Source organism: Gossypium hirsutum, chromosome D12, assembly GCF_007990345.1.
Source record: "Gossypium hirsutum isolate 1008001.06 chromosome D12, Gossypium_hirsutum_v2.1, whole genome shotgun sequence".
NCBI classification, from domain to species: Eukaryota; Viridiplantae; Streptophyta; class Magnoliopsida; order Malvales; family Malvaceae; genus Gossypium; species Gossypium hirsutum.
Genome location: NC_053448.1, coordinates 27378994 through 27401693, shown reverse-complemented (window position 1 = coordinate 27401693; position 22700 = coordinate 27378994). Strand labels below are relative to the sequence as shown.

General features: G+C 36.0%; 1 non-coding gene across 1 annotated transcript; it reads right to left on the bottom strand.

Moving 5' to 3' along the window:
* Positions 1-818: 818 nt before the first annotated feature.
* Positions 819-5690, bottom strand: LOC107945462 (uncharacterized). Its single transcript, XR_005922140.1, has 3 exons — positions 5211-5690; positions 4058-4642; positions 819-1908 (listed from the first exon to the last, which is right to left on the bottom strand). It is a non-coding gene; the product is annotated as an uncharacterized protein (transcript).
* Between the last annotated feature and the right edge of the window lie 17010 nt (positions 5691-22700).

Genomic DNA, 22700 nt, shown 5'->3' with positions numbered 1-22700 from the left:
AGATACTAGATTCCAAATGTACAATAAGAATTTAGAATATATTTGAATCTTCATATTTTTATTGTATAATTTGACACAAATAAATGATCAACCCGATGCAAAGCGTGATTAGATGAGGAATTTAGAAGAGTTTCATCTAATCAAAGTTCAAAACTCTAAAAATGAATTTACTTATTTGAATAAAAATATTGAAGAATTTCAAAATTTTTCGAGTAACTTCAAGAGGAAATCTCAATAACTTAATTTCATTTTTAAAATTCCACTTAAAAAGTTGGTTTTTAAAAGTTCTCCGTAATTTTGTTCATTTAAACACAGTCCCACCATAACATAAAAATTAAAATTTTAAACTTCAAAAATTATTTTTATTTAATTCTAATATAAAATTTTAATATTTTATTTTACTAAAAATATTTATATTTTTTTACAAATCTAATGATATCTATATTCAACATTTTTATATTATTTATTTAAAAAAAAATTATTTCTTAATTTGTAAAATTATGATAACTTGAATTTTCCTTTAAATAGTTATTTAAACCAAACAAAGCAATTAAAATACTAGCATTTTAAAATTCTATAAAATGTTAAAATTTTTCATCTAAACACCTATGTCGAACCATGCTAGTTTCAATAATAACAAGGGCATTCAAATTAGTCTAGACTCGACCTAGCAGATTTGAAAAAAGATCTTGAAAAATCCAAACCAGCCCAACAAGAGCCTCCTATTTCATTCTGTAATGAGAAAAATGGCATGAGATTGAGCAACAGTGGGCAAATTATTTAGGAAAAAGTTTCTCAAGTCTCAACCAAATAGTATATTTCTCTGTCAAAATCTACAATCCTCATAAGCTAATGTTACCCACATACAGAAGAAACTCTGTAAGTTCACTGGCAGTGCAAGATATCGAACATGTACATCAAATTATTGCGGTGCGTGAGCTCGGAAAAGGCTCCGCAAAATCAGAGACAACAATGCGAACCAGTTAAAGAATAGGTGAAGAGCCTCTTAATATACAATACACTAAACCAAATCTTTGGAAAGAAGAAAAATGAGAATCATTTTGTCACTCTCCAACTCGAGGGAAGTCTCCACTTCCGATGCCAATATATGGAAACCCTCGGCCATAGTGGAAATCCGAAATTGAACTCAAAAGGCCGATCAACAGGGCCTCCAACTATTAAAGGTAACCATACATATCTCGAGTCACTTAAGTCAGCTGGATTCCACCGGTCTGCCATGAAAATATACGAACCTGGAATCCCAGGCAAAGGGATCACAAAGGTACTCTGCGAGAAAAATGTTGCAAGTCGAAACATTTTGTTCCCTCCGATGCAAGGGTTTCCCATCGTCTCCCATGGCCCCATGATTGAGTCAGCTGCATGAGCAAGTGCTTCATTTGGTGCCCATCCAGTGCAACCAGAGGTGATCATGTAATAAGTCCCCCTGTACTTAAACAAAGCAGGGGCTTCTCTGTGCTGCCCGACAAGAATCCTTCGTATATCAGGCTTGACATCTAGATAATCTTTGGTTAGTGGTCCAATGTGAAGTTCACTATTGTCTTCGGATGAATATATTAGATATGCTACACCATCATCATCTTTGAAGACAGTCATGTCCCTGCTCTCGTACCCAAGGGGTCTTTGGCTACCGAGATAATCAAAAGGACCTGTTGGGTAATCACTAACAGCAATACCAACAGCAGCTTTAGTATAGTTTGCGTCATCAATATGCATCCACATTACGTATTTTCCTGTGTTCTCATTGTAGATAACTTTTGGCCGCTCCAACACATTTGATTTGTGTAAATCATGGGTTTCATTCGACTCTTCTGCAGCCAACACGATGCCCTCATTTTTCCATGTCCACAAATCCTTGGAAGAATAGCAACCAACTCCTATGATGTCAACCTGATTACAAGGTAACCAAAATATTCAACGAAAACCTCTCAGAACTAAAGAAATAGATATGCAAAATTTAGGTTCAGAAAGTCATCTTGAAGTTAATGATGCTTAGAGTGGAAGATGATTCTACAGGGAATAAATTGTAATTACATAGTATTTATCTTCCTTTGAGAATGAAGTACTGAAAGAAGAGACTAAAAGATTTTTTATTTACTACCAGAATGATCTGCTTAATCCAACGATAATGGAGCTGTATTTATATTTCTTTGAATAATAATTACCAAGAAGTTATACAAATTCCTGTAACAGAAACTATATCAATAGAGGCAACCTTAACAACAAAGAAATGCTTCTCTTCTATTGTTCGAAAACAAGTTTATAAGGAACCTTACTAGTGCAGTAAAACCATGACATGCACATACTTATGTCTCCCATCACTTGCGGCAGCTAGGCAAAATATAATATGGAATATAATCTCTCCAGTTTCAATCACAAATCCTAATCTCAAGTGACCTCGACAATATTATGTATTTTTGTAACGTCATCGAAGGCATTGCACTTTTACTAAATGGAAATTAAACAAATATGAAGACATGGCAAAGGAGCTTCGTTGCCACTAAGTTAAATAGGATAATATAACATGTGACCAAGTGTTTTGTCTGGATAAAAGCATTAATATTCCATGTCATTACACCTATATAACCATATTTTGACATATACACTAAAACCTTAAGAAATCAGAAATTACACAATGGGGTTGTTCTAGTATCTCAAGCATCATGCAGCTTAAAAAGTTATTGATAGAGATGACAGCTCCATTAGCTACTCATAACTCAAGCTTATAGTTGAAACATATGTTTTTATTCTTTAATAGGAAGAGAAAAAAATTTTGCATAAATCAACCGGAAAACATAAGAAGTCCAATGGAACCAAGATACTAGTTCGATCTACAAACTAAACCAACCAAGGAAGCCTAAAATCCAAACTAAGTCGAACTAATAATTCTGCAAGGATCTGATCATTTTCCTGGTAAATAGGCAGGCATCTTGTATTAGGCTCAGAATTGAGCTTCTCCATTTCTAAACAAGTAAACTTTACAAAGAAGATGAACTTCTCTGCATCCAAATTGTTGTTGCATTCCATGACAACAATTTGGAGGTAACATAAAGATTTGAACATGAAGTTTCAAAAGAAGGATTTAACAAAGCACCTACAAAATGTGTCCTTAGAGTCCATTGTATTTTGCATTTTGTACTAAAAATATGGGCTGTCTATTATAAGATACCAATAAGCATGAAACAATACCCCCAAATACACTAATAATAATGTATATCATAAGAAGAAAAACAGTTCAAACTTTGCTACTTGCATTCACTAGTTCCTTATATAGGAGTTTAGTACTTCTAAGACAGACTTTATATGAGTCACAACCAGGCCAATACGTCACACTTTAAGAGGCCCGTATTGATGAATTTGTAAATCATTTAGCAATGGGGAATGGATGTCTATAATCCTTGTTTCACTCTTTTACCTCTATATACTTATTCATTCATTTTTCTATTTATGTGATTCCCAGTTCCTTTTTCAGAGTTTCTGCAACTAGATCAGTCTCATCTTCATCTAACCATTAAAACCCATAGTCCTCAAATACTATTCACCCTTAAATCCTCAAAACATTTTCCTCATCCACAGAGAAAAAAATCTACATCTTGGTTCTCTATTTCTGTGGACTTGCTCCGGTCACAGAAGGCAAGCAACATATTCTTCATTGACAGCAGAACCAGAAGCCATAAACCTACGGCTATTCCACTGTTCAACTCCTACACCTAAGGCCTTCTCTTCCAGACACAATATATATATATATATATATTAAAACCCCTAATTTATTAAGACTTAAACTCGTAAAAATCACAAAAGTCCCATTTCTCAAATATGTCTGTTGTCGAAAAATAACAAACCAGCATTAGCTCCTCAGTCATAGTAAACCAAGCAAAGCAAATAATAGTACTGTGCTAGTTTAAGCAATGACCCTAGCTCAGGCAGGACTCATATGGGTGGTTCTTCAAGGAATATCAGCAACTCGGTCGATGCATAAGGGCTAGTTACAGCTTTGCTATATTGTAAATTAGATTATGTATTCCAATTATAAACTTACTCGTGCTGCACCCTTTTTATGAGCATGGTAGGTGGGTCCATCTTTATACTCTCCATACCAATAGTATGTACTGGATCTTTCATCATATATCATGCCACCTCCATGAGCTTGAATAGGATTTCCTTCCGTATCCAACCATATTCTCCCTGGATAATAGTAGAAGCTATCATTTCCTGCATCCTTCAGTGGATCTATAGCAGTTTTCATATCTGGAAAGAATACATGCCGAATCTGGGAATTCTCATCAAGAAATTCATCAACCAGAGTGGTAGTTCGCTTGGGTCTCCGTTTTGCAGCACGTGGGGACCGTTTTCCCCTAGGAGGGGGATTTGAATATTCTCCTCCTCCACTTGTTCAAGTTCCCGGACTAGTGGATGACGACTCATACGCAATTTGATATCTCCGCTGACAGTATTTCTGTGGCTAATAAGAGAGTAGATTTGAAGCATAAGAAGAAATCCCACCAAGCTCCACACAACGATAGAAATTGAACATCTGCTCCCTACATTGCAAGGGAAAGCTGTTGATTTCCTGTATTTGTTCCTCACCCTCATAATCTCTTCCTTTTCTATCTCCTTAATAATGCTGCAATTAAGAAAAAGCAACCTATAAAGATAAAAAAAAAAAAAATAGGACCAGTTATGAATCACAATCATGCTAATCTACTCTTCTCTCTCAATTTCATCAAAATTTAACTCCATTCACCAGGACCATATAGGCTGGCTAGATTTAGATTGAGAATCAATGGCAGCCAAGTCCAGAACATAGTCAAAATGCACATTTTCATGATTAAAATAGGCGACTATCAACTCCGAATCAGAGAAAAAAAAAAGGGGACCATCTTGAAAGAACAAAATATGTATAATTGAATTAAGTTTAATGTTTCCCTATACCTTAAGTTAAACACAACCTTTCATACTCCAATAACTAGAAAATAAACTGGAAATCAAGTATAGACAAACAACAAGTAGGAGTTCAGTATCAAAGCATACAAGCCTATTTACATCGTTATTATCACCTCAAAAATCATCGAACTTCCAAATGATCAACTTTACAGTATAAAAATCAAAACCCATATAGCAGATCCACAGACCATCAAAAAAATGAATTTAACAGAAAACAATCGATACCCAGAGAAGGGGAAAAAACTAACCTGACAAAACTCTAGGAAAATTCACAGTCCAAGGGCATCTCTGCTTTACCCTTTCTTTAAAGTTCCAAAAAAAGAAAAAATCAAGCAAATGATATTCAGATTAAAAAGAACAGAAGAACCCAAAGAGAAACAGTTGCCAACAATCTTACTATAGACCCAGAGAGAAGGAAAAGAGCAAAAGGAGTAAAATTTGACAAGAAGAAAAAGACAAAGTGGGGAGAAGTTGGGTGGTATGTGTCTGGTTTGTTTAAAATAAGATCTAAAGAAGGCTTGTATGAAGAAGACGGTGGTGACCTTTGAACAAAGAATTTTCCCTTTTTTCTTTCTCTTTTTTTATTTCTCCTTTTTCACTCAGCTCTATTAATGTTCTATCAACATTTTGTTTCTTTGTTCATATTTCTGAGTTTTGGAACATGGACGTTTAAGTTTTAAGTTTAGAGGGTCAGATTTGTTGTCTTATTTTCTCTCTCTTTCTTATGTCTTTCCTTCTACACAATTCAACATTTATGTCATCATAGCTTTTGTAGAGTTTTTGTGTTAATACAATAAAAAAATTTCTCATTTTTATCATTTTATTTAATAAAAATATTTTTATAAATACTAATTTTTAAATAATATTTGAAAATCAATTTAAATACAATAAAGAAAAAAGAAATCTTATTCTTAAAATGTTGAATAATTTAGGACTTTTCTAATATTTTAACTAACCAAGACTTCATCCATTTTGGGAAAGTAATAAAATGTTTTACATGTAAAGATTTGTTTAATTGATGCTTACAAACATTATTTAGCTATTAATTTAATTAACTTTAAAAAATTATTAATTGTAATTTCTTCTTATAAGTATTTCCTTAACTGGTATTTATAATTATAGTTATATGAAGAAAAATATTTGTGGATGTGGATGTGGATGTGGATGTAATTATTAAAAAGAGCATTTGTTGATATGTAATTGTAAAGAGGTGGATGTGTCGAATGGGATTAGAGCAGTTGAAGAGAATAATGGATTTAGAGGTGTTTGAAAATAAATTAAATGATCAAAGAGGTTGGTTGAAATGTGGACTGCTCGACAGCCTAAGCCACTCCATAATATGCCATCTTATGGTAAGTTATATCATTAGTTAAAGTTATAATTTAGTAATTAAATTATTCAAAAAAAATATTTTAGTTGTTGAATTATTTAAAAGTTTTTATTTAAGTTATCGGGTTAAGTTTAAAGAAAAAAATTATCAGCGAGCTACAAGTAATGATTTGATGATTTATACGGTAGATTAGTACCCATCAGCAAGTAGAATAGCATACCTTAGTTCCAAGTCGATCTGACAGTTAGCGTTGGAAATTGGAAAAAAAATTTGTTTGAATTTTGGTTCGGAGATTCCTGATGTCTAAAGTTATTTTATGAAAAAAAATTGAACTTTAAAATAGAAGTGAAAAGAAAGCTTTTGGTACAAAGAAAGCCATATAGCATCGATTTTAACAGTCAAATGACTTAAATGAAATTTTTTGAATAATTTATTGACCAAATTATAACTTTTTTTAGTCAACTAATCAAAATAAAAATTTACCCATAATTTAGTGACTGATGGTGTAGTTTACTCTAATATTATTTATATAAGGGTTTTTTTTTCCGAAAGGTAAAAATATCTGAAAACATAAAAGAAAAGAAAAACACAGAATTAAAAACAAACATAATTTTCACGTTTCAAATTTATGTCACAACCATAAATCATGAAAGGAGAGGAGATCATAAATTCAAAGGTTTGTTCATCCACTAATATACATCTATGATATTTATCATATTTTTCTTAAAAATTAATCTACTCTATTTGGATATTGATAAAGCTCCTAGAAAATAATTCCCTCCCTCTTTGGAGATGAATGATATAAATAAATAATAAATCCCCTTATAAGTTGATTAAGTCTTTTGGAATTTGCAAAATAGAACAAAGCAGTCTGGTTAAAATGTTAGTGCAGATTACGGCCAAACTACCAAAAAAAGCCCCTTTTTTTTAATAATTACAGAAATAGGCCAGTTTTTTAATTATTTACCGGAATGGGCCATTTTCCGCGAAATCGCGGCCACGTCAGAGCGATGTCGGGGAACTTGACAGGAGATCGCGTCCACGTCAGAGCGACCTGCCGACGTGGAAGGAAATCGCGTCCTTGAGACGTGGACACGATTTTTCGACGTGGCGCGGTACCGGGGACGCGATTTTGACGCTGATTTTACGTTTGTGTTTTCTGGCTTTTAGGGTTTAGGGTGCAGGCTTTTTAGGGGTTAGGGGTCCCGGAAAAAAAAATTTCGAGTTGACGTATCCGGTCAAATAGTGGGAAATCGCTTCTACTAGGATGCTATTTGAGAAGAAATTGTGAAATCGTGGCCTCGTGGACGCGATTTCGCTACAGTGGTCATGTAAGAAATAATTTTTTTTTGATGTTTTCTGAGCAAATAGTATAAAATCGCTGATACAAGGATGCTATATTGGGCAGAAATTGTTAAATCGCGCCCTCGTGGACGCGATTTCGCTACAATTGGTCATGTTGGAAATAATTATTTTTTGACATTTTCTGAGCAAATAGTATAAAATCGCTGATACAAGGATGCTATATTGGGCAGAAATTGTTAAATCGCGCCCTCGTGGACGCGACTTCGCTACAGTTGGTCATGTTGGAAATAATTTTTTTTTACATTTCTGAGCAAATAGTGTCAAATCGCGCCCTCGTGGACGCGATTTTGCAACAGTACCAAGTTTGGGCTGAGGCTATAAATTAGGCAGAAAATGTTCCACAGAATGCATAACTCACAGCAGAAACATTTTAGAGAGGCTAAGAAACTTAGAGTTTCAAAATGAGTGAACGTATTAGTGCTGTTATTTACTATGATGGTGAGGTTTGCCACACAGAGAATGGTGTTGTTTTTTTGTCGGAGAATACGGTGCGACTGTCATTTAGCCAAAACATAGATTTGACAGAACTCCGTAAAAGAATTAGGCGTAAAATCTTTGGAACGACGCCAATGAAAGTTCTGTCAATGACGTATCGATTTTGTTCTTCTGTTGATCCGGTGACATATGACTCGTTCGACGTAAAAGGTGCTCGTAGCTTGGAGGCAATGGTGCAGACTCATCTTGCTAGCGGAGCAACTTATATTGAGTTATATGTACAATTTACGTCGCCTACTGATGTACTTCCGTCCGATGTTCGAGATGTATACACGACCCCTGGCCGACACTCGGTTAGCGTGTTACAAAATATGGAACAGCCCATGTTCGGTAGCGGTGTCGAATGCACTTCCCCCCCAAGACACTCTGTCGGTGGATGGGACATGTACGTCGGTGGCTCGACGTTTGACGCAGGAAATACGAGCTGGGGTTCTGCATCAAGTTTTACTAGATGGCAATCTACATCCAATTGGAGACGTTATCAAATGCCCAGAAGAAGGGATGACTTACTACCTACGACATCAACCGGTGAGGGGACGTCCTACGCTGCAGATGATTGTGGGTCAGAAGGTGACTCCGATGTTGATCCACCTCGAGAGCCCGGGCCGGATGGTACAGAGGTTGGATTATTTTCTGAACCGGAGCCTATTCCAATGGAAGGTGAAGATGGTGATAGGAGTGCAGATGATGAAGAAAATTCACGATTCAGAGCATATTCACCTCCAGCCCACATGCATAATGTCGATCTGTCAAATGATGATGCGTTAGAGTTTTCGGATCTACCACACCGGGTGCGCGATCGTACAAGTTCGGGGGTAGATCTTGGTGAACTTGAAGTTGGTAATCAGTTTACCAATAAGGATAGTTTTATTGGTGCTTTGAAACAGCATAGCATCAAAAAACGGCGTTAATTACCAGGTCGTTAAATCAAAATCTAAAAAGTTTGAGGCGAAGTGTGCGGTGCAAGACGGCACTTGTTCATGGAAAGTCGTCGCCTTGTTAAGGAAGAGGACGGGGTTGTGGGAGATAAAAAAGTACAGAGGTCCACATACATGTGCTGCAGGTACAGTTGAGCATGTCTCTGAATAATTTTTTTATTTTCCAATGTTGCATTATTTAATGTACCCCCTCCCTCTGTAGGTGTTTCAGAAGATCATCCAAAAATAGATTCAGCTATGTTGGCTAGCTTGATACTGCCCACGATAAAAGCAGATCCTCGGACTTCAGTGCCGGTGATAATTGCCAATATCCGTAGCCAAATGGGGTACACGCCCTCTTACCGCAAGGCTTGGATAGCTAAGCAAAAGGCATTGGAGAAGATGCATAGTGGGTGGGACGCCTCATATAATGAAATATGGCAATGGTGTCAGGTGCTAGAGAGATACGTCCCAGGTGCCATCACAGACCTTCAAACGGAACATGCGTACTACAACGGTTGATTGCTACGTGGATGCCAAGTGTTCAAATGCCTATTTTGGACCTTTAAGCAATACCGAGACGTATTTCCGTACTGCAAGCCGTTGGTACAAATTGACGGTACCTTCATGTTCGGTAGGTACACTCATGGGCTATTGGTTGCAGTTGCACAGGACGGCGGTGGGAGAATTGTTCCAATTGCATATGCAATAACACCAGGGGAGTCGTCTGATGACTGGGATTTCTTTCTCTCTAGGTTAAGGACGCATGTGTGCCCATAACCTGATATTTGTGTTATTTCAGATCGGGGCGCTGGGATACTGGCTGCATTTGATCGGGAGGGAAGCTTGTGGCAGCGTACACACCATAGATATTGCCTGAGACACGTTGCTTCGAACTACTACAGGCAATATCCGTCTAAGACGGAATGATGACAAGTGACCAATATGGGTATTTACTGTATAACTGTATTATTTCGTTTGTCAAATTGAATTAGTTTTATTGGTGGAAGCGGTATAAAATATTCGCTATGTTCTTATATTGGTAGGGTATGAAATGAATAAAGATCGTTTTCATGAGATGTTGGCAATCTTGCGATCCCAAAACGAAGAAGGGGCAGACTACCTTTGCAACATATGTTTCGAACAGTGGGCACAAGCATACGACGGAGGCCTACAATATGGCCATATGACGTCGAACCTGGCGGAATGCATAAATTCTGTTCTTAAAGGAACGCGCCATCTACCGATAACAGTGGTTGTGCGAGAGACATATTTTCGTTTGGCGGCGCTATTTCCAAAGCGAGCAGCAACTTATGCAGGCCAGATGTAGGGTGGGCATTTATGGTGCAGTAAGGTAGTTCAAGAAATTAACAAGGCGAAGGCGAGGGCAAACATCATGCACACTGTGTGTCACGATCAAGACAATTTATGGTTTCGCGTGACGGAGTTCGACATACCGCACCAAGGTGTTGTTGGCGGGCAATATCGTGTACACTTGCGAAACAGAACGTGTGACTGTGGGAAGTTCGATGCACTTCGTTATCCATGCGCTCATGTTATTGCAGCCTGTCAGAAACTCCACCTGGATCCGCTTAGTTATGTGGACGAAGTGTACAAATTAGAAAACATGTACAATGTATGGAGACACGTTTTCCCACTGGTCCCAGATGAACGTAAGTGGCCGCCCGTATCTCTTGCTCTTTTGAAGCTGTTACCGGATAGAGAATTGCGTCGCAAGCCGAAGGGTCGACCTTGCTCCACTAGAATACGGAACAATATGGATATCCGAGAAACAACCAGTCAACAGAAATTGTGCGGATGGTGTAGGAACCTAGGCCATACAAGTTGATCATGCCCTAATCGTAATAGTTGAATGTAATTATAGAAAAAACTACCTTTTATTCAATTAATAATTGATAATTGTATTAATTGTTAGTAAAATTATCAAATTACTACAATTTCTTAAATGTTAGTACCAGTCAAAATAGTTTACGAAATAACATTATGTAAAATTACAATTTCTTGAATGGTTAGTAAGATTATCAAATCCGCTGTTGTATGTTAGGGTTAGGGTTTAGGGTTTAGGGTTAAGGGTTAAGGGTTAAGGGTTAAGGGTTTATAATTAAATTAAGTTAGGGTTAGGGTTCATAATTAAATTAGGTTAGGGTTTAGGGTTTATAGTTGTATTAGGTTAGGGTTTAGGATTTATAGTTGTATTAGGTTAGGGTTAGGGTTTTTAATTAAATTGGGTTAGGGTTTAAGGTTTTTAATTAAATTAAGTTAAGGTTTAGGGTTTATAATTAAATTAAGTTAGGGTTAGGGTTTTTAATTAAATTAAGTTAGGGTTAGGGTTTATAATTAAATTAAGTTAGGGTTAGGGTTTTAATTAAATTAGGTTAGGGTTAGGGTTTTTAATTAAATTAAGTTAGGGTTTAGGGTTTATAATTAAATTAAGTTAGGGTTAGGGTTTATAATTAAATTAGGTTAGGGTTAGGGTTTTTAATTAAATTAAGTTAGGTTAGGGGTTTTAATTCAATTAGGTTAGGTTTTAGGGTTTATAATTACATTAAGATAGGTTAGGGTTTTTAATTCAATTAGGTTAGGTTAGGGTTTTCAATTCAATTAAGTTAGGGTTTTTAATTAAATTAAGTTAGGTTAGGGGTTTTAATTCAATTAGGTTAGGTTAGGGTTTTTAATTCAATTAAGTTAGGGTTTTTAATTAAATTTAGGGGTTTTAATCAAATAATGTCAAAAAAACTCGGAAAAATTTTTATGTGTATTACATCGTCATTAACTTCTATATTGTCTACATGGGTATTGATACATGTTAATACGGTAGTCAATGTCTATGACCGGGGGATTCGGTTCCACATGGCGGCTGTCGACGGTTACGTGCTGGATTCCTCCTTCCTCTATCTTCTGGCGGCGGTTGTTCTTCCTCGGGTGGTGATTGTTGTTCTTCCGGTTCGGCATCTGCTTGTCAGACTTGGGACGATGATCCACCTTCAAAGAATAGTGTATGTGGAGGTGTTTGCATCATGAATGGCGACAGAGTTTGAAAGCCATGCGTTGCTAGCGATTGGTAAAAAGGAGAGCTCCCCGACGGCCCCCCTTGCGACCCCTCCTGCGGCGATGGCCTAGTTATCGATGGTCCGCTCGGCATTACAGGAAATTGAGCTGATCCGGGCATTTGGCTCCAACCTGCCATAGGATTGGGAAAAAGATACATGTACGGGTTAGGGTACATATAAGGGCTAGGAAACATACCTGGCATCATAGGGAAAGGCGATTGCGTGGGTATCATCTGTTGAATTGCTGCATCAGGTGACTGCGTCGGTGCTCTCGTTGGGGACGGTGCTTCCATGGCCGCTGATGATGAGCCGGCTGAATGTCTGGGCCTCGTTGATGGGCTGCCCTCGTACTCTTGTCCCATTGGATTTAGAGGCCCGCGCCTTTCCCTTCCAACTCGTATTTGCCGCCGCCTCTCCTCTGGCATAAGTAAATACGGCTTCCCATGGATCCTAAACCATGGCATGTATTCTGGAACGCACGCTAACTCGGGAACGATGATTTGTTCCCGAGTAGGTAGATACTCATGCCGATTTTCCCACATTTCTGTGTACTCTGACCAGTATCTAGGCCAATCCGTACCTAATAGCCGAAGGTCGATTTTGTGGTGCTCGTCAAACACCTCAGGGTCCGCAGGGATCGGTTGTCTACATCCAAACTGTCGTAGGACTCTGTCTGTCTGGTGGGGCTCCACAGTTGCGTAGTTGATCAACACCACTTTCACGTGCCAAGAGTTAGGGTTTTGTAAAAACTCTTCCGGGATTACTGCCCGGATTGCCGGATCCTCGTATGGTGTCCATTGAAACTACATGAACATGATAGAAATATTACTTATATACATAATACTAAATATCAATCCACTAGTGAATCTATGGAAATATCTATTTGCATTAATACTTACTTCTGCTTCCGACTGTTGGTCCAATAAAAGCTGTATATCTTCAAATTCAGACGGTAATCCACGATAACTCGCCGGATGGTTCCACCTAATTAAATAAATTTTTAGCATACTTTTATTCTTACAAAATCTACATAACAATTTCAAAATGTAATATAAAATTTACCTTGTTACGAGTGGGAATGTATATGGGTGGTTCACTCGAGGACGTAGAAATGGAAAGCGAAACCGTGCCCATGATTGCAGTAGTGACAGGCATCCTCCGATTTTTGCTCTCCTCGGTTTGGTCGCCCCGCACATCTCCCGATATAATGTTGCCAAGACGGCAGACCCCCAACTAAATTCGTCGGCTCCTCTAAAATCAACGAGTTTTAGCAGCCACCTTAGATGTATACGGCTCCGTGACGTGTCCGCCATGAGATAGCCTCCAATTATTTGAAGAATGTATGCTCGACCATATCGGATTCTTTCAATTTCGGTTGAATTTTCATTCAGATCGGGGAAGGTCGCACGTAACCAGCCCATCTCCACCTTACCTCCATCCATTTTATCCGGAACGGCGCCCAAAAGCTCGTAGCACACCGCCTCCCAATTGCTAGATTGGGCAGACCCGGTCACTGGGTGCCCGTCCACCGGCAATCCCAAATGCAGATGGACATCTTCTAGAGTGATAGTCCACTCTCCACATGGAAGATGAAATGTGCGCGTCTCGAGGCTCCACCTCTCGATCAACGCACTGATCAGTTTCGGCTCCAACATGCATCCCCGGCCTACCGTCGCCACGTGCCAAAATCCCGCTTCCCGGAGGTAGTTCTCTACTAACGGTGATGGAGGAGCATGCATATTCCGAATATTGCATTCTAATACGCGATCTTTATCCTTTTATAACAAAAAATAAATTAATAAATATCTAAAAATACATAAATAAAAATAGCTTAAATAAAATTTAAAATTTAAATTTAATACTTACCATGTTCATTTGCTCCACCGATATGTGATTCTTATCAAGATGAATCAATGATTCGGCCATTGTTGAAAATTTTAAAAATTTTAAAATTACTTAAAAAATAAAAAAAATTGTATAATTTTCTTAAAAAAATGAAATTTAATGGAAAAATAAATTTAATATGGATTTGGAGATTTTTTGAAGGAAATTGAGAGGATTTTGGAAGGAATTTGAGAGTTTGAGATAATTTTGGAAGGAAATTGAGAGAACTTTTGAAGGGAATTGAGAGAATTTTTGAAGAATTTGAGAGAATTTGTTTGTGAAAATAAAAAGGGTGGGGGGTTTATATAGTTTAAAAAAAATTTACCATTGGGGGGGGCAACGGTCAATTTTTTGACCGTTGTGCACTGGTCACGCGCGTTTCAAATCGCGTCCACTTCAGAGCGACTTGCTGACGTGGAAGGAAATCGCTTCCTCAAGGACGTGATTTCCTTCCACGTCGGCAGGTCGTGCTGACGTGGACGCGATCTCCTGTCAAGTTCCCCGACATCGCTCTGATGTGGCCGCGATTTCGCTAAAAATGGCCCATTCCGGTAAATAATTAAAAAACCGGCCCATTTCCGTAATTAGAAAAAAAAAGGGGCTTTTATTAGTAATTTGGCCGCAGATTACCATAATTATTCGTAAAGATTTATTTCATTAAATTATTTTTTTAGTAAAGTTAAATTATTACTTTAAACGTTTTATTTGAAAAAGGTTAGGTATCACATGCTAGTTACATTAAAATATTACAAATCATTGATTGAGTAATCAAACAACCATTATCATCATTTATTTAGTCACAAAATTAGTTCTAATGAAATTTTAAACCAAGCACTTGATTATTAGGAAACTGTCCATTGACAAAGTTTCATTTGATGAAACATTGAGCTTCAGAACATACAACTTATAAACTTATAATCACACACTTATGACCGAATATAAAGCTTAGTTCAATTGACTAATATAATCATCGCATTCAACAAGTTTAGAGCTTCAATTTAGGCATTTGTATCCTTTTCATCTATTTGGTTATCCTTGAATTGCAATCCTCGTGGGAAAAAAAATAATTATTCACTTAGTAGTCACCTTTTTTATGTTTTATTATGATCTGTCATGTCTTAGATAATGAAAGTAGCCTTCAGCATCTTTTTTGAAGTTACAAGAAAATTTAATTGACCTAAATTTGGAAAACTTAGTTAGCCAAGATACAAGTGTTTCACCGAACATCTTGCTATTATAATGAAGAGTTTGACTTGCTTGGTATTAGGGAAGATAAGATTGAACATCAAGATAAGGATCATACCCTTTTCTTGATAAGCTTTTAAGCTCTAAAAACATCATGTAAATCAAAAGAGATATGATTTCTTGAATGGCATGCATTGATGCAAGAAAATTTTAGGTGTGTTTGAACTCTAGAGAATAATTAGATGAAAGTATAACTATTAAAGTAGTAATTTCACTTAGAGGTGTAATCAAGTCTAGTCGAGCTCAAATACAATCAAGCTCAAGCATGAGCTCAACTCAAAATTCGAAGCTTGAGAATGTCTCAGAGTGCACTGAGGTAGAGAATCAACACAAAACTATCGTAATTAAAGAGGTTATTTGCACGTGTGACATGTCTATTGTAATATTTTTGTTACAATAGAACACGAAGTGTTCTGATGATTGAACCTAAGAGAGATTGGGTGATAATGTGACTAACAATAAAAATGCATGAAATTATGAAGTCTAGCTAGCTACTCGCTAAATATTATAGTACGAAAATTCATTATCAAAGATTAATTAAGCTATTTGCCAACTATGACTAAATTGCAAAATAATCAAAAGTTCACAATTATCAATTCAAAGAGCTAAAGTGGTCGATTTACTTCCATATTGCTAGTTAATTCTTGGATTAGGGGTCTAAAGGGTTCAAACTCCTAATTAGTTAAATTTTACCTTTCGGACACCATTTTACCAAATTAGATGATTTAGTCTAATTTACCTTCCGACCTCAATAAACTAAATCGAGACAATTAAATTGGTTCTCAATAGGCTTTCCTTTTGGTCTCACCTATCTAGTTGTTCACCTAGAGGCATCAATTCTAGGTTTTGAAGTATATCCGATTCAGTCTAAATTTTACGATTTAGTCTCTAACCAAAAAAACTAATCATGCAACATTTCCATCAACTAACCACCATGAGATTTAGTTACTACCATCGTCAACATACAAACATCACTCAAATATATACTCAAATGATTCATTAAAGAAAGCATAAAAAGCAAGGTTAAGAAAATCTTAAGGACTATTGATGAAGCTTTTGTAGAAGATGACAACAACAATGAAGAAGAAAGCACAACTAAAGTAAGGATTTTTACACTTTTGATTATTAATAAAGCTAAAATCTTTTCAATGATTTAAAGGAAAATCAAAATATAAAATAAGGTTTTTGTAACTAAGTACAAAAAAGTAAAACCTACAGTAAAAACTAAGAAAACTATCAACTACAACTACCAAGCTAAGAAAGGTAAGGAATTAAACCCAAAAAAATGGAGAATAGAATAAAAACTAAGCTAAAAAGACGATAAAGTTGGCTCCTCTAAGTTTGACAACAAAAGCATCTTTAAGACAACCAAGAATAAGCCCTAAAACATGACAAAAATATCCTTCGAGTGTATGGGTTGACCTATGTTTGTGTTGGACATAAAACTAAGCCTGTAGTATTTTTCACCCTGTCAAACACTAGTGTCGCGACACCATTGACAGTGGCACAATCATGGCTATACGATGTCACGACATTGAATAGTTGGTGTCGCGACATCCTCAACAGTGGCCTTGGCTTCTTCACTTCAACAATCAACAATGATATAACTACCTTGGAGATTTAGTGTCACTACACAACACCTTTGGTGTCACGACATCCTCGATAAACTGTGGCAAGTTGGTTTAAAGTCCCGATGGACCCCTTTTAGACGACTCCATAGAGACAGGCACAGAATCATCACACATATTGACTCATTCATAATAGACACATTTCATAGCATGTTTTTATGACACATATGCTTTACTTTTCAGGCATTCATATACAATCATTCTTTAGCCTCAAGATTCCTATTACACACTTAGATCAGTTAGATCTTATAGTCTTTATACATAGAAGACCTATCCATTACTCGTTTTACATCAAAACCATCATAACATATTCATCTAGATTCCATTTCATGTTTCAGTCACTTTTCACATAAATTTCTAGAACACACAACATACATGCAAGAGTCGGCTTAGAGACTTACCTGATAACTTCAAAGGGCAACTTAGACTCCAGATCTAGCACTCAGAAAGATATTGCAGCAACCATTGCCTTGTACAACAGAAGATCGCCATCAAAACCCATCCAAGTAACTTTTACAATCATTTTAAACCCAAATACCCAATAAACAAAGCCTTACTTCATCAGGCATTCATGTAGATCTACTTTTTCAAAGTCATAAAACTTACCTTGACATTGAGAAAGATCACTTAGTAAAACCTAGAATTTCAGATCCAGCTTAAACAAGAAAAAATGCTTCTTGATTTCTCCAGTTCTAGATCTTAATACTTTAGAGGAAAGAGGGAATAAGATAACTCCCTTTAACCAAACAAAAGTACTCTTTTAACTTGACCCAAGTCTCTATTGTAACTTGTTAAACGTTACATCCATACTGAGTTGTCTTATCCAAAATCTACCATTTCCAATAGACCTACTCGATTGTCCCCTTAGCCTTTAACTCTTCTAGTTCAATTCGGTTAGTTCCTAACCAGCTTACCTTATAACCTAACTAGCATGGAACCACAGTCACAAGGTGCACTATACTAATAGTGTAAACTCATACCCTAAGAATCATTTTTCGTAACCACAATTCTTATTTCACTAATCATAGTAATTTGTCATAGAATCATCATCCCTTTATTTTTATGTAGGGGTCTGCCCATTCGACTTGTCGAAATGAGCTTTTAGGCAAATTCTATTTCGCCAATCATACTATTTTATGGCTATATGCTCGTTCTTGTGTCCCCAAAACTAGGGCATTATAGGCGCACTTGAAAAGTTATTACACTTAATCAAATCCTAACATTAAACGCTTAGAACTTAACCCATAAGCCTTACTTCTATAAACAACACTCGACTGTTCAGGCTTTGTCGGGTAGGATGTTACACTAAATTTCCTTATTTAATAATAAACAAATTCAACTAAGGATATTGCTCTTTCATTTGGCTTTCTCTTTCCCATGTAGCTTCTTCTTTATTATGATTTCTCTATAAAACTTTCACTAAAGTGATTCCCTTATTTCTTAGCCATTTTACTTCTTTTGTTAATATACGAATAGGCTCTTCTTCATAGGACAAGTCTGGTTCAACCTCTAACTCTTCAATCTGCACAACATGATCTAGATTTGATCTATATCTTCTCAGCATAGATACATGAAACACGTTGTGAATCTTTGACAACTCAATAGGAAAAGCCAATCTGTAAACTACAGGTCCTACTTTATCTAGAACTTCATAAGACCCTACAAATCTCGAACTCAATTTTCCTTTCTAACCAAACCTGAAGATCTTCTTCCAATGAGAGACTTTCAAAAACACTTTATCACCAACTTCAAAAGAGATCTCTTTTCTCTTCAGATCTGCATATGCTTTTGACGATCTTGAGTAGCTTTTAAATTACTATGAATAACAGAGACTTTTTCTTCAGTTTCACTCACCAACTTAAGACCTACTAACTTTCTTTCACTGAGCTCCATCCAACAAGTAAGTGTTCTACACCTTCTACCATATAAAGCTTCAAAAGGAGGCATTTTCAAACTAGCATAAAAATTTTTGTTTTAAGTAAACTCAACCAAAGGAATATACCTTTCCCAATTCATTCCAAATTCAATTACACAACTTCTCAACATATCCTCCAAGACTTGAATAACTCTTTTAGCCTGGCCATTAGTTTGAGGATGAAATTCAATACTGAATTGCAATTCAGTTCCCAAATATCTCTATAACTGATTCCAAAATCTCGAAGTAAAACTTGGATCTCTATCTAAAACTATGGGAGATGGAATTCCATGCAAGCGTACTATCTCAGCAATATAAAGCTCAACTAACTTCTCTAAAGAATAAGCAATATTCACAGGTACAAAATTAGCTGACTTGGTAAGCCTATCTATTATTACCTATACAAAGTTTTTCCTTGAAAGACAAATGGGTAAACCAAATACAAACTCCATGGTAATCCTATCCCACTTCCATTCTAGTAATTCCAAAGGATACAACTTACCTGAGGAAACTTGATGTTCTGCCTTAACTCTTGAAAAGTCAAATAAGTTGAGACATACTCTGCAATTTCACTCTTCACATCAGGCCACCAATATGAGCTCTTTAAATCTCTATACATTTTAATACTACCAGGATGGACTGGAAAAGGTCTCTGATGAGCTTCTCTTACCAACTCTTTCCTCAATTCATTCCCAGTTGGTACAAACATTCTTCCCATGAATCTCAACTCACCATATTTACCTAAACTGAAATTTGTTGCTTTGCCGGATATCATTTGGTGCTTAAACAATTCATAATGAACATCTTTCATTTGTTCTTCTAATATCTGTAAAAGAAAAGTTAGCTTCACTATTGATTCTGCTAGTAAGGATCTATTATCAGACATACTTATTTTTGCTCGAAGAGATAATAATGTTGCCACAGTCTGTCTACTCAAAGCATCTACTACCACATTTTCCTTCCATGGATGATACTTAATAATCAAATCATAATCTTTCAGCAGTTCTAACCATCTTTTTTGGCGTAAATTCAGATCCTTTTGAGTAATCAAATGCTTTAAACATTTATTATCAGAGAATACATGTCATTTCTCTCCATACAAATAATGTCTCCACATCTTTAATGCTAAAACCACCGCTGCTAATTCCAGATCATGAGTTGAATAGTTTTTCTCATGAGGTTTAAACTAACGAGATGCATAAGATATAACCTTATCCTTCTACATAAGTACACATCCCAACCCATTTAAAGATGTATTAGTAAAAATTGTATACTCAACACTAGACGCTGGTTATGCTAATACTAAAACTTCAGTCAAAATTGTTTTCAATTTCTTAAAACTCTGTTGACATTCATCATTCCACACAAACTTTTTTTCTTCTCCAATAATTGAGTAAATGGTGATGCTAATATTGAAAATCCTTTCACAAATCTTCTGTAATACCTTACTAATCCCAAAAAACTGCAGACTTTAGATACAATTTTGGGTGGATTCCACTCAAGTATTACTTTTACCTTGGCGGGATCTACTTTAATACCATCAACAGAAATAACATGTCCAAGAAAATGTAATTCTTTCAGCCAAAACTTGCACTGACTGAACTTAGCATATAATTGATAATTACGCAGAGTTCTCAGTACAATTCTCAAATGTTCATCATGATCATCCTCATTCTTAGAATAAATCAATATGTCATCAATAAAGACCACTATAAACTAATCCAAATATGGTTGGAATACTTTTTTTTATTAAACCCATAAATATTGCATGTGTATTAGTCAAACCAATGGGCATTACTAAGAATTCATAGTGACCATACCTTGATCAAAAGGTTATTTTAGGCACATCATCACCCTTAACCTTTACCTGATAATATCTAGACCTCAAATCAATTTTAGAGTAAATGTAACCCCACATAACTGATCAAACAAATCTTCAATCCTGGGTAAAGGATACTTATTCTTTATTGTTACCTTGTTCAATTGACGGTAATCTATACACAGGCGCATTGTTCTATCTTTCTTTTTCACAAAAAAAATTGGCACAGCCCACGGTGATACACTTGGTCTTATAAAACCCTTATCTAATAGATCCTTCAACTACTTCTTTAGTTCTTTAAGTTCTAACAGAGCCATTCTGTAAGAAGTACAGAAAATAGGTATTGTTCCAAGTTCTAACTCAATCGAAAACTCTATTTCTCTTTCGAGTGGCACTCTAGAAAGCTCACCTAAAAACACATTTGGAAATTCTCTTACCATAAGAACTTCATTAATTTCCGTTCTTGACTCAAATGAATCCATGATATAAGCCAAATAAGCATCTGCATCTTTAACAATCATTTTTTTAGAGGACACAGCAGACTAGCACGACAGCCAACCATAGCATTATGTCTTGTCAACCAACCCGACCCTAAAATAACATCAAATTCATGAAAACTCAATAATAACAAATCTGCCAAGAATATATACTTACCAAATACCACTAAACAATTCTTAATCAACTTATTCACCACAATACTCTAACACAATGGATTAGTTACTAACACATTGGTTTCAAATACACTACTTTGAGACTTAGACCCTCTACAAACTTAGTGCAAATATATGAATGTGTAGACCTTGATGTTGGATCGTCGGCACCCCTATGGCGCAGCTAAAAATAAAAATCCGGCGATCCTAACCAGGGATCCATGTGTGAGGGACGAATCGGGGTGAAAGAGGTTGCAAAATTACCTAATGTTTATTCAGAGTAGACAGCAACACCTCAACAACGAGTAGTCTGATCTGCTGTCGAACCAAACCGCAATCTATCGTGATTCCGGCCTCTACGTAATCCACCCATTTGACTACAAACGGAAGGAATCCCTAAAATAATTTTGAGAGTTATTTTTCTTTGAAGGCTGCTAGACTCAAACAAAGAAAAATGGGATTATATATATCCTTTTGTTTTGGGGTTTTTTTTTAAGAATTAAATAAATATAATAATATTTTAATTCGAAAATTATAATTACATTAATTATAATATAAGTTCGGTAAACCATATATTTATTTGAATTCTTATGCTAACCAAATTCATGTCCTCACTATACGTACAACAACCTTGTACATAATGTGTTGGAAATTTGATTACCGAATTAAATTAATTCTATAATTAATTTAATTCAAGCGACCCCAAAAACAATACCAACTATGGTTTATTCCGTTCATTTCAACTATAGGGTGTGACCCTGTAGGTTCTTGTAACGTTAGCAGTAACACTAGAACGATTCTAATGCTACGAACAATGAGTGGCATCTAGCAATGCATCATTGCTACCTAAGTCACAAGAGATCATGATTCGACATAACCTTTTTATGATTAACCTTTTATGCAATAATTCTTAAGTCCTTTATCTCTGGATTGGACACAAGTCATGGAATAGTCACACTTGCATTGTCCATTCCATGTTCCTTGATATCTTAAGCAGACTACGATATACAAATAAGTATGACATCTAATATCAACTTATTTGAGCATGGCCATGCATTTCTAGTCTCACTTAATCAAGTGGCCTAAGATATTACTCCCATTATGTAGGAGGGACTTATCCTATATCGACCAACCATATCCCTCTACATAGATTGTGGTATATCCAACATCAGTCTTTATAGAACAACTAGTTACGGTGTACGTTTGACTATATCAAAATATACAACTCACGATGTTGGGATTATGATGATCTGAAGTCTGAGGATCATATAAATATTAATCATTATGAGTAATGTCGGTGACAATTACATAATAATCCAAGAAACATACTCATAACGGGTCAGTCCAATATGTTGTTCTCTAACACACATATTCATGTAATGATTCTGACATTCCATATCAATGACAACTCCTTATCAT